Raw genomic sequence first — 11,311 nt, 5'->3', positions numbered from 1 at the left:
ACACACACACACACACAAACACACACAGACACGCACGCATTAGTAGAATACGCACTCCTACTTATCAAACAGTGATTGTGTGTGAACAAGCACAGTTTTGAGGGGTCAACAGTTGCCGCCCTTCATATTTACTTCCGCTTTACAAACATAGGAACAGACACACAAAAAAAGTCAAAAAAAGAAATCACACTTCCAAAGGTCAGATGCCAAATGAGGCAGAGTGAAGGACAGCGAGAGGTTGCTTTGACTTTGGACTTATTTAATGAGGCTGTTGGGAGGTATGTTGGCAAAGTAAACCTTCTAATAGGAATGCTACTTTACAGTGTTATTTCTGACCCTTGTTAACTAGCAAAGGACTCCCGGTTCATCCATCCAGGAGGCCTGGACATACTTTCCATGTTGGACAGCTGCAGACTTGTACTTGTCATGCTGCCACGGTGCTCCGTCCATGCATGGTCGTGGACACCTGCGGACGCTCCACAGCGGTTTGTGGTGTGTATTTCTGAGCTGTCTCCACCTGCAATGGTGTGAGCTGTACTGTATGTCCCCCTGGTATGCTCGGTGCGCAGGACGGCCACTTCAACCCACCAGTCTTCATCAATATAATGTTAATGTGTCAAGTATCTCTTCGTTGTGAATGCAACTTGCTGGTGCAGATAGCAGTTGAGATGCTACCCCCATGTTTCCACTAGTTAAGACTTTTTAAGACCCTTTTAACATAATTTAAAAGAAATTTAATACCAACTTTATCCCCATCCTGGGAAAAGTAGCTAGGATATTATAGGATGTGGGAAAGGATTGTAGGCTATAAAAACAATTGCTTACCAAGTACTTGAATTTAATACATTTTCTTGTAGTATTTATTACATACATGCTTTGTGACAAAACAATGAAGGAGCTAACTTATGAAAAAGACAACAGAAGTGTTAGAACTTTGTGAATAAAATTTAAAGGTACCCTGCCATACAAAACGGTTTTTACTTATTTTTGCAATATGTCAAGTCCATGTGTGTGTGTGTGTTATGTGTTGAATGTGAAGATGAGCTTCTACCTCCTCTTTCACCTCTAGACACTGGAAAGAACTATACTTTGAATAAAAAGAGTTTAAAACGCAACTTTCGAGCGCAAGTAGCAGTTGAGAACTAGATTGTGTTGCATAGTTTTCTTTTATCATGCAAAAGTTTAATAACATTTTTGTTTTTGTTTAACCGATATTGTTTATAATGTTTAATCATTGACATCTCTACCCTCTAAAGATGCTCTTTTTTTATTTGCTCTCTCACAAGGAGTTAGATGTGAAGACATTCCTTGAAAATGTTCAGTTTATGATTTTCAACATGATTTGCTGTCCGTGATATCGGCATCTGCAAAACTCCCCAACCTGTTGCAACTAGGCCAGCATGAAAGACAGGTTGATTTACGTTAGTATGAAGTTATAATGTGGATAGAGGGCATTCACGGCGCTGTGGGTATTATCCAGCGAGGCGTAGCAGGTGCAGAATGAGGTGGACTTGATTAAGTGGTGTTGAAAGTCACACAACACGGTGCTGACACACAAGAACTGGACAAAATGTGACAGGAAGCCACGCACAGCATGCAACTGTGAAGAAAACTGTTTCAATCCAGTTCAGCCAAGAACATAGGTTTAACCTTATTAAGATACATTTGAACCTCTCAGGCCTCTGGCAAGATGTAATTGGACATCAAAATGATGTTGAGCCAGCAAACCATAAAATGAGGGGAAAAAAATACAACTTGAGAGCCATGTGTCTTTGTAAAATCTATTACCTAGATTGTGTTGTCCAGTGTCTTGTCTTCCCGTCAAAATTGAAAAGCAGCACTTCTGTTGATGCTTTTTAGTAAAATGTATTACTTTCTCTTTTGAGGCTTTTTTCAGTATTTGTTACTTTTTGACGTTTTCAACAATACGTAACATTGCTTTATTAACTTTAGTTTTACAGTTTATTGGAAAAAAATGAGGTTTATTGACCATAAATTCCAAAAATAATTGTAAAACTGGTAATAAGTTGGTGTTAGTGGTGTGTATACATAAGGAAAGAAGCGTTAAACATAAGAAAAAGAGCTAAAAACCATTAAATAAGCGCCGAAAGGTGTACAAAAAAGAGATTTAAGCATCAGAAAAACCGTTTGTTATTGCTGTTAATTTGGTTATCATCACCAAATCTTTTGGGCTCTATGTCAATGCTGCCATCAGTGTGTGACGTGACACTTTACACAGGGGCTGAAAAACCTTTCTGGGGGAAACCCTGACAACCATGTATAGCTCAAACAGAGCAAGGCTTGTAAACATCTCCATACAAACCTAAATATTACATGATTAATTCCAAAGACTGCAGTATGTGCGAAGTAAACAGAAATCAGCCCCTGGAATTTCTTTTTGTAGATCTGTGAGGATTGGATACCGTTGCCGTGGAGATCTATTCTTGAGTTTAAGTTGCCGAAACTCTCAAGCGTGGCAATGTTAATCAGAGTTGCAGATTTGTAGACCTTTTTGTGCGTTACTTCCACAAAAATACTGTTACAAAGTCCCATTATCTTCAAAAACTGTGTTTTGTGTTACCAAAAAAAATACAACTGTACACTGTAACAAAATGTCCTGCTAAATTACAGTAAACTACTGGGTGCTACTTATTCTACAGAGTACTTACTGTGATCTACAACAACTGTTCAGTACTGTAACATAATACAGAACTGACTGTACACTGATGAGTAAGCCTAATTTGCTCAGATGAACTACAAAAACGGACCAAAGACTAAGTCTGATATAAAGTTAACTGAAAAATACAATACTATACTGTAACATATAGATAGCTTGCTGTAAAAAATAAATACTGCTTTTTACTGTAAGATTTTACAGGAGCTGGCCGTTGACATTTTGTTCCAAACACAGAATTCAGACATCAGAATTTACAGTATTTTACAGTATTAATGGAAAATGGTACACTTCTATGCAAAATATCCAGTATTTTTATAGCAATTTGTTACAGAGTATTGTAAATGTCCCATTACATATTTCAAGCCAAGTGCGTGTGCAATTTGTACGTGGTATGAATTATGACAACATGTTCCTCTTCAGATGTACTGAATGCATTAACAGTCCCAACGTGACACATTTGAGTACAAATAGTTCCAGCAGCTCAAACAGATGTACTTGACATAGTGATGGACGCTGTGACATATAAACTGTAATAAATGCCATGTGGAGTAAAGGCCAAATACTGTATATGACACTGCAGAGACAAGGGGGAGGGAGGGAGGGGAGACGAAAGACTCTCAGGGGATGAATGAAGATTGGAAAGGGTGCAGAACGTGGATGATTATTTTAAAGACAGTAGAGAGATGTTAATAAAGGTAAATAATAAAAGGTAAATTGGGGCCATTTTAATAATAATACATTTTATTTGCAATGCACTTTACATTTAAACAAATCTCAAAGTGCTAGTGCAAATTTTAGATAACGATGTGAGAGAAAAGGTCAATGTTGGGTCAGAGAGAAGTACTGGGTGAAAAAACTGGGAACAGAACAGATAACAATCAGATTTTAGGACGTCCAGATAAGTGCAGCCAAGTCTCCAGCTGACCCTTAATGTAATGCTGTATTGAGAGAGAGAGAGAGAGAGAGAGAGAGAGAGAGAGAGAGAGAGAGAGAGAGAGAGAAAAAAAAAAGAGGTCAACCTCTAATTCAAAACCTGCTAAGGTGGTGTAAACATTGGAAATTAGTATAAGTTATATAGATTTATTAGAAAAAAATATTCTCCATGTCAAAGATTTAAAATAACTATACATTGCATTCAATAAATGTACAAACTTTTTCAGGAGTTTTGGTAAGCACACGTGCATGAAGGTTTTAGTTTTACCTAATCAACAACTTTTAGCGTCTCCTGATTTAGTTAAGTGTGTTTGCTTTAGTTCAAAGCATTTGGTTGATCTCTGGGAGTGAGACCTTTTGTTTGTTTGCTTGGCTCCAACAGAAACTCACACCTTTGCTAATCAAAGCACTTTTGATTAGTGGAAGCAGACCGTTTTGGGCATCGCAAATCTACTCAGACAGATCTCCAGTTATTTCCTTTAGATTTCAAAGTAGCACTACTGTATTTGATTTTTATGGTAGAATGCTGTAAAGTTACATTACAACCTTGTCGCCATGACAACATCACAGTAGTCTAAATATTACAGCTGAAATCACGGTAGTCGAACCATTACTGTAAAAAAAAGAAAAAAATATCACAATATAGTCACTATTGTACCGTAAGTGATAAAGTAAACTACTGTATTTTTACTTTCCTATGTTGAGTTTTGTATTTTACAGTGAATACGTAAAATACTATAATTTGAAGTATGGTACTTTTACTGTAAAAATAATTCACAGTAACTTGCCACTTGTTGCCAGTAAGTTACTGTAAATTTTACATCAAATTTGTTACAGTGCAGACATGTGAGTGTAATGTCTTCTCTGCTTTTTTTTCTGTCTTCTATACCTGTAACGTTGTATAAAACCCTGGCTAGAAACTCATTGTGGTCAGAAAGCTTCCGACAGCTTCTTGAGAGCATATTTGTCCACGGTGAATAAAACTGAATCAGCCACAGAATTAATCTTAAAGAGAAATGTTTCTTCCACAATGGCTTCACATGAACGAGCACACATCACATTCACTTCTCATTTGGCATAGCTCCCACAGTGTGAAATCTCTAACGATTACGGATGAAAGTCTTACACTAAACCCTGTTGGTTGTGATGTTGTAGCCAAACAGGAAGCAGTGATTCATCGGTTCTCATGAAATGAACTGCACAACACAGTTCACCGGCAGTCACATGGCGGGCCAAGGAGAAGTTGAGCTCTAGAGCCCTGAATTATTTCTAGTGGTTTTGAAACAGTATTGAGTAAAAGTTGACATATTCCAGTCTGTGATTATCCATCAACATCCATTCCTTTAATTTTAGTCGAAATAATTCATCATTCAGGTATAATTTCCTAAAAGTGAGGTTTATTGACCATAAATTCAAAACTTAACTGTAAAACTAAAGTTAATAAGTTAAGGGTACGTAGTGTTAAACGTCAAAAAAGTGACAAACATTGAAAAAAGGGACAAAAACGTAAGAAAAAGAGTCAAAAGTGTTGATTTTCAAATTGGATGGAAAGACAACAGAAGGGGTTAAGGTGGCATGGAAAAAATACATTCAATATGAAATAAGGACAACATTTACATTAGTCAAATTAGCTTTACATTTTATGACAAAATGCTCCAGGTTTTTAACCAATTTTTCAACCACCCTTGTCTTTGAAAATATGAACAAACAACAAAAAAATGCAAAAAGTAACAAAACAGTAAAAGATAAGATGGCTTACGAGAAGTCCGCCCCTCTACGCCGCCTTCATTTGAAATTATGATGAACACATCTGATTACTGGTTAGTTGGACAAGAGTCAGCCTGTTGCCTAACAAAATCAGTCTTTGCACAACACACACACACACACACACACACACACACACACACACACACACACACATTCCTAGGATGTGATTCAAGTTAACTCATCTCAAAGTCTCGGCTGCCTAGAGAAAGACAATCCCTCCATCCCTTTTTATAGTTGTTTTGCAGTCACTAGTGATAGAGGGATTTCTTGTAATTCCCACAAACTAATAACTGTAAAGGTGTCCCTGACTAAGAATTTTTTTCCACTAAAAGGTTTACATCTCTGCCGCCCACGATGTTCCTCCATCAATCACGGATCCTGTTGTCCTCGGGTCACATTTGACCAATTCTTTTAAAGATGTTTCTATATCAGAAATGCGGGCTCCTTTCAACCAAACTTTAAAAACAACAATGTGGAAGGTTCCGTACAACAATTTTTACATGTAAAATTAATGATTGAATGTGGGTGTTTTATTACATTTTACAACATTTGAAGAAACGATTTGAGTAAGTGTTGAAACTAGAACAAAAACAAACAAACAAATTCAACAGAAGATTTCTGGAAAAGTGACAAAACATGTGGTAAAGTTACAAAAATGTCAAAAAAGCTTTAAAAAACATGGTTGAACAAAAAGAACAAACGTCAAAAGAACACTGGGAAAAGCGATAAAAACAATTCATAGTCATGCGTTCATTGCTGCTCATAGATTCACAAAGGTGAATGAATGCATTTGAAAACCCCAAATAGTAAATGAAGAGAACTAATCATGGCAGACAGTAGGGCCATCAGCTGTTTACAGACTGATGATTTGAGTTCCTTTGGTTTGAATCAGTCCAGTGATTTGATTATTACTCATGCTGCTTGCTTGCTCAAACATGAAGCAGAAATTCCATCCTTGGTTTGGCAACAGTTAATTTGAGTGATGCAATGTTTATCCGGTAGTTAATGGGTAATGTGTTGCACAGCATCAAGAGGAGAGAGAAATAGCACGTAGACACTTTGGGTGTGTTTGCTTTGTAAATTACAAAACCAATAAAAACAGACAGATGGCACATCTGTGTTCTTGTGTGGTTCTGAAATGCTATTTCTGCAATGTTATGTTCATCATCACATGTACAGTATGTCCAGGTTAGTTTGGATTTCTACATATTTTTTTTGTATTCATACATTTAGAAGAATGATTCTGTAAAGAACTTTGAAAGTGAAGCTTGGCAAAACCTTCTCAGCACCTCAAACAGGAGATTGCTAAGTTTTTTTTCACTGAGTCCATCAACTCGCCTGGACTCAGTGATTCTACCCGTCTCCCATCTTCATGGGCCTACGCAATCCCGAGAGCATCGTCGTTGACCCCAAACTATTTAAATCATTTGATAACCATAAAACACAAAAAACATACCGATTGTTGCAGCTAAATGCTAATGAGCTAGCTGTAACGGGGGTCTCTTTGGGGTCTTTCTAGCCTTTACAAGGGATTTTCTATCCAGTCTGGAGCTTGTGCCTTTTTACGGGGTCATTGATCATTGAAGCCAAACTGTTACTGGGCCTTTTTTTAAGGAAATGTAAATAGTTTGTGTTTTATATGAGTTATGTTTATTTATACATATACAAGAACTGTTTTAGACAACACAAATACTTGTGTAACATTGCTGTGGGTGTAATATTCATAAATATGACATTATGTTGATTATTGGCATGAGTAAATATCATGGAGGCAAAAGCATCTTGACTTAAAAAAAAAAGAAGGAATGTTGTCAACTATATAAGTTATAATGATTATTTCTTCACAGTGTGACTCCCAAGACATATGAGAAGTGTTTTAGAGGAGATTGGCTTTGCTTGTATTTTTCTGTGTGTTAAATCAAGGTACTACTGTAAGATTCATGTTCGGTTCTATTTATTTATTTGTCTTTAAGGTCCTACAAGCATTCTTAAAATTCAAGTCACCTCACTGGAGCACAACTATTCTGATAGCCCGGTTTGTCCTGAAAAGAATGATGTTCATGTCTTGACTGTAGACAACAGGGTTGATGTTTTACAAGCTTTTATAGAAAATAAAACCAGACCGACAATGAACTGTAAAGAAAGAGGAGTGTGTGGCTGTTGTTTTATCCATCTTCGTGGGGACCAGTTAACATTATATAGTCAGTGAGGACATCTTTAAAAACGCAAGGACTAGAAATGTGTTAACTATTAACTAGAAATGTGTGTCTTAACTTTGAACAAAAGCAGCAGTTCTACAAATCTCCTAAGCTGAGTGCTGCTATTTAAAACTGACCCTTATTAAACATCCTTCCTGCCTTCTATTAGCTGATTGAGAAAAGTGTGACCGAACTTGTAAACGTACACAGGTGAGTGTGAGCTATCCTCCCTTCAACAAATTTAATCAGATTTTAGATTGTACTCTGAGGTTTTTATTTGTTTGATAAGTTCAGGATTTTGATATTCATTGCTTTATTGCTTTAATTAAATTATGCATATATAATCAGATTCCACTCACTTTCTATTCTGATTATTTCATATTGAAACCCATTGATAACACAAAAAACCTGGTTCACAGCCGAATTCAGACCGAGGTAAAGTTCAGGTTCAGCACAGCCTTTAGAGAAGCTACTTAGACTTCTCTTTATAAATCCTTTTGGGATGACTCACGCAAGGAAATTGAAATTTCCAGCAGTTTTAACCAAGAGGAATATATCCCAGATGTTATACATTTGGTGTCTGTCCAATAAGCATTTGTTGTCAATAATGTTTGGTGACGAAGTGCAGTGTGAACGCAAACCGAACCAAAATACATGTGCAAACATGTTAATAATAACGTATACTTTATTCATCCAGCAAAGGGAAATTACCATGTACACTGTTATTACACACACAGTCCTGAACTACAAACACATGCTCAGTACCTATACATGGACTAAATAGAGAGATGACAGAGTGGGAGGGCTGCATATGGAAAGGCACGCCGAGCAGTTGGGGGTTCGGTGCCTTGCTCAAGAGCATCTTGGCAGTGCCCAGGACTGCAATTTTGACCTAGGTCCGATATAGAGAAAACAAAACAGCTAGTGTGCTGTTCTTTTAGACAAGACAGAGATAACGATAGTTTCTTCACTATGATTGCAACAGCAAATGGAGGACATCCACCTTTCCATATTTAAACTTTGATCTTGGGAACTGATAATACTGAACTTTGTAGTGGAAAACCACTTTGGTTGGACCTCTGTCAGAAACATGTTCACTGATTGACTAATTCATCCTCTAACATAAACTTCTCTTGACTTAGCTAAATCAGTAAATTGTGTGTGAGGAAAACATACTGATGAGAAGATGGAAAAGTGGAGAAACGGAGCAGACCTTTGCACTTCTCTCACTTCAGTATGTTGAGGAAGCAATGACGAAGCCAAAAAGCTGCTTATGTAACTGTTCTCGCTCTCTGCCAATTCTTTTTTCTTCTCCAAACCAGGTTGGTAAAGTCTAACTCTGTTGAGTCAAACTCTGAAACTCGTCCAGACCGCAGACGGGCCGAGAGTTTACTGCAAACAAAGACTGCTTCTTTACATCTGGAGCAGAAACAACAAGAGGTTGTTGGGCTAGGTGTGTGTGTGTGTGCGTGTGTGTGTGTGCATGCACGAGTGTCCATGTTTGTGAGACAGATTTTATCATGAGACAGAGAAAAGGACAGTGGTGAACATATAAAAAGGAATTTTTTTACATTCTTGTTTAAAATAAAAAAAAAAAAGTACTTGTGAGCGTTCTTAAAACTAAATTGAATGACAATAAAAATCATATTTTGGTTAATTTTAAAAAACTCAAGAGCTTGTGTTGTATCACAGCATAATAATTTAAGTTATTGTGTTGATTATTAAAACAAATATTTTAAATATTCCCAATTGACTTTAAATTCTGTTCTAGAAGAAATGCAAAAGGCAATCTACTTCTTCAGCGTGTGTGTGTGTGTGTGTGTGTCACTGTGCATGCACAATGAATGTCAGTTTTGTCATCTGCAGGTGACAAACAAGTGTCACTTTGCATTATTTTGGCCGACAACTCTGTTCTACGGAGCCAAGACTGAAGAGAGAAACCTCAGGGGTTAGCGGAGGGCAGCAGGTTGCAGGAGTGTTCAACCGCAGGAGGAACAGTTACTTAACATTTTACTTCCAGATGGGAGACTCAGTGGTGTGTGTGTGTGTGTGTGTGTGTGTGTGTGTATGTATGTGAGATTGTGCGCGAGTTTGTGAATGTGCGTGCGCCTAAAAGTAAACAAAGCAGAGTAAAGCCTCTTTCCCATCTCAAAAAGGAGTTGTGATATGTCCCTTGGTAGGAACAGTGCTTCTTTTATAATCCCAACCCTTTTAACAGACTGAACATGAGTTCAAAAATAATCAACGTCTGTGTCAAAAGCATTGTGAAAACAATTCCAGTAAACCATCAATGCTTCATCTTGTGCACCATTCATTATAAAGTAGAACGTGGCCGTCAGATTGGCACAGAGAAGAAGAGTCCAACGGTTGAGGGTCCAACATTAAGTCTCCCTCCTCTCTTAACCCTCCTGTCGTCTTTGGGGTCAAATTTGACAAATTTTCCCAAAAATTTCTATGTCCGAAATTGCCAAAAATCTAACATAGATGGTTCCCTTTATTGCTCTTCTCAAATAAAAGGAAGTACACTACTTTCATTAAATTGTGTGTGTTTTATTCAACTTTGCAACATGTTTCTGCTTTTCAAACTCAAAAATGATTTTTAGCCTTCAAGCGGCCGAAATGGGTTTTCTAAGGAAGGTGGCTGGCGTCTCCCTTAGAGATAGGGTGAGAAGCTCAGTCGTCCGCGAGGAGCTCGGAGTTGAGCTGCTGCACCTTTGCGTAAAAAGGAGCCAGTTGAGGTGGTTTGGGCATCTGGTAAGGATGCCTCCTAGGGGCCTCCCTAGGGAGGTGGTCCAGGCATGTCCAGCTGGGAGGAGGCCTTGGGGAAGACCCAGGACTAGGTGGAGAGATTATATCTCCAACCTGGCCTGGGAACGCCTCGGGATCCCTCAGTCGGAGCTGGTTGATGTGGCTCGGGAAAAGAAAGTTTGGGGTCCCCCGCTGGGGCTGCTGCCAACGCGACCCGATACCGGACAAGCACATGAAGATGGATGGATAGATGGGGGGATGGTAGCCGTCACGCTTCAAAAAGCCAAGATACAGCGATTGGTTATGACAGAACCAGAGTTAGTCAGAGTACCTGCCTTCAAGGAAGTTAAAACTTGTCAATGGAGAGTGGCCAGACTCTTTGGACAGATGAAATGGACCAGAGTCTGGTAGGACCGGGCTAATGGACCAGAGTCTGGTAGGACAAGGCTACAACATTCTGGGATGAGAACGTCTTAATCGTCGTGACCAGCGCTAGGCAACAGGAAAAGACACGGTGCCTCTGCTAAATAGCTTTGCAAAGGAACGTCGTTGTGGAACGTCATAGATATACCCTTTCTGATCCATACTTACTTGCAGCGTTATTATATTGTATTAAATATGCTTTGAATCACAGTATATTTTCACAAATTCCCCAATTGTGTAATTATGACATGCTGTGTCACGGAGGTTTCTGAAAGTCTATCCCTGGACACATCCCAAAAGCAAAAATATAAACAAAAAATAGAGACTTTGACTTAAAATAGTTTGTATTAACTGAAATCTCAACAGTGACACCCACCCCCCCCATTCCTCCCCTGACTACAGATCAATGTCAGGATGAACTTCTTTGACTTGGAGAGATTTTAAAGGGGTCTGTGTTAAACCACCTGAATCAACAACAAATGAAATGGATAAAGGACCAGCTTAAGGTCATAGCCCCAACACTTGGCACTACAGTGTGATTATTTTTTGGAAAATGAATAGGGTG

The sequence above is a fragment of the Etheostoma cragini genome, chromosome 17 (genome assembly GCF_013103735.1).
Source record: "Etheostoma cragini isolate CJK2018 chromosome 17, CSU_Ecrag_1.0, whole genome shotgun sequence".
NCBI lineage: Eukaryota > Metazoa > Chordata > Actinopteri > Perciformes > Percidae > Etheostoma > Etheostoma cragini.
The sequence above is the reverse complement of the archived record's forward strand: the minus strand, read 5'-3'. Positions refer to the sequence as shown.